The 2,659-nt window shown below is 72.1% G+C and overlaps 1 protein-coding gene across 1 annotated transcript in view; it reads right to left on the reverse strand.

Annotated features, from left to right (window-relative positions):
- Nucleotides 1-2,659, reverse strand: part of H696_02745 (hypothetical protein) — an 11,667-nt gene that overhangs the window by 8,257 nt on the left and 751 nt on the right. The gene's annotated exons all lie outside the window — the stretch shown is intronic.

Below are 2,659 nucleotides of genomic sequence, written 5' to 3' on the forward strand. Positions count from 1 at the left end.
CGGTGGGGCACCGGCGTGTATCAAGACGTGCGCGCAAGCGCGGGCCTCCCTCTACCGCTGGCTGTCCGGAGGGTCGGCAGCTTGAGATGAGCGAGCGAGATGCCTGAATGGCATTTCCCGGCACCGGGCGTGATGGGCGCATGTCACGAGAGCACGTGCCGACGGATCGCCGGCTTGACTGTTTCGCGCCAAGAACGCGCGCGCGCCCGCAAGCCGGGGGGGGGGGGGGGGGGGGGGGGGGGGGGGGGGGGGGGGGGGTGCAGCGAGAGTGGACGAGGCAGGAGGGGCGGGGGCCTCCGGGGGCGTGTTGTGTGTGGGGCGCGGCGCCCGGGCGCGTCCGGCCCTCGGGCGGGCCTCGATTGAAAATAGCTCGGCCTGGCGCGGCCTCCCGCCGGGGGGCACAGCCTACCCCCTGCCCCTGGTTTCCTGGAGCATCGTGCAGCCGGGGAAGCGGAGGCGCCGGCTCTCACGGGCCCCCATCTCCCGAAGGGCGCCGCGGGGGGGTCCTGTCCGGCTCGCCCGGTGCGCGCGTCAAAGGGCACGACCCTGCCGGCGATGGTTGCCATGGGCGCCATCTGGCTCCCCCCTCTCCTCCCCCTCCCGCCCTTTCCCGTGCATTTTCCCGCGGCGGTCCCCGTCACACGTAGACTTCCCCGCTTCCCCTCCCCTCCCCCCCCCCCTTCATTCCCACCTCCCCCCACGTCCCCCTTTCGCCCAGACCCCGCCAGTCATGTCCGCCGACAAGTGGAACTCCCTGAAGGTGGCCGACCTACGGGCCGAGCTTGATGCCCGTGGTCTGCCCTCGAAGGGCATCAAGAAGGAGCTTGTTGAGCGCCTGGAGGCCGACGACAAGCAGAAGGCCGCCAGCGCGCCGGCTCCCGATGCGCCTGTCGCTGCCGCCGAGGACGAGACCGACGCCATTGACGTTGAGGTCACTGAGCCGGCCGCGGCCACCGAGCCGGCCGTGGTTGCCGAGCCGGCCGTGGTTGCCGAGCCGGCCGCGGCTGCCGAGCCCGTCGCGGCTGCCGAGCCCGTCGCGGTCGCCGAGCCCGTCGCGGTCGCCGAGCCCGTCGCGGTCGCCGAGACCGCCGAGGTGGCCGAGGCCGCCGAAGCCGCTGAGATCGCCGAGGTGGCCGAGGTGGCCGAGGCTGTTGAGGCCGCCGAGGCCGCCGGGGCTGCTGATGCGGCGGATGTCGATGTGGTTGACGCCGCCGAGCCCGCCCAGCCGGCTGACGCCCCGATGCAGGGCGAGCCGGCTGCCGCGTCGCGGTCGCTGTCCGTCCGGAACCTCGTCCGGCCGTTCACCATCCAGCAGCTGCGCGACCTGATCGAGGAGCTCGCGCGCCCGCAGGGCGGCGACGCCCCGGCCACGCCGTCGGTCGCGCACTTCTGGCTGGACTCCATCCGGTCGCACTGCATGGTCACCGTGCGTGCTGCTCCGCCGCCTGTTCCCTTGGTGTCCCCCCCTCCCGCCCCTGCCCTCGCCCGGCCATGAGTACTGACACGCTTTGTGCATACGTCCATGCCGTCGCGCAAACGCCCCCGCGCGCGGCCCCCTCCCCCCCCCCCCCCTTTCTCGCCGGCATCGCGCGTTGCAGCTCACCACGGTGGAGATCGCGCAGCATGTGATGGACCGCCTGACGGCCCTGGGCCGCTGGCCGAAGGCCAACCCCAAGTCCCTGCTCATTGAGTGGGTCAGCGATGATGTGGTGGCGCATCTGGTCGAGGTGCGCTTGGGCCGGGCACATTGCCGGGGCCTTGGTTTTCCGCTGCCCGCCGAACGCCTCCCCTCTGGGGCCAGGGGGGTGTTTGCCTCTTTCCTTTTTTTTTTCTTTCCCTTTTCCCTCCCCCCCGGTGTCCCGCCTGGCTGACCGGTCCCGAACACATGCGACAGAGCAATGCCACCCTTTCGCCGCAGGCGCCGGTGCCGGCGGCGGCGGCTGACGCCGACGCCGGCGGCAAGAAGCGCGCCGCGTCGCCGGAGCCCTCCGGCGGGCGCGCCGCCAAGCGCGCGGCCCACGACAAGGCGGCCGCCCCGCCGGCGGTCATCTCGCTGGACACCCTCTTCCGGTCGACCACCAAGCAGGACCCGCTCATTTACTTCCTGCCCAACACCCCGGCGCAGGTGCAGGCCAACCGCGAGGCCGCGGCGCGCGACGGCCCGCCGGTGCACCGCCGCGGTCGGGCCCGGCGCAACCACTAAGGGGCCTGCCCACCGACACATATACACATCTCCCCCCTCCGCCGGGCGGCATCACGCGACGACGGGGGGGACGGGGGGCGCCCCGCGGCCCTGCCGCATGGGGTCCCCCCTCCCCCCTCGCCCCGCTCGAAGGGCGACCGGGGCGAGGGGGAGGGGGCCGGAGCGACAGAGGGGCACACACACCTGTACTTGTATTTCACTCCTCGATGGCGCGGTGCGCCAGCCGTCTGCTTCCTCTGCCCCTTTTCCGCGCTTCTCCCCCTCTTTTTCCTTCTCGCTCCCCCCTCCTCTTCTCCCCCTCTCCCCCAATGCACATCCTGAACATGGCCACTTGCGAGGCGGGGCGGGGGGCTGGCTTCCTTTTTTCCTTTCCCCCTGCCCTTTGAAGGCGCGGGGTCGCCGTGTGTGTGTGTGTGTGTGTGTGTGTGTGTGTGTGTGTGTGTGTGTGTGTGTGTG

Source organism: Fonticula alba (assembly GCF_000388065.1).
Source record: "Fonticula alba strain ATCC 38817 unplaced genomic scaffold supercont2.4, whole genome shotgun sequence".
In the NCBI taxonomy this organism is placed as follows: domain Eukaryota; order Rotosphaerida; family Fonticulaceae; genus Fonticula; species Fonticula alba.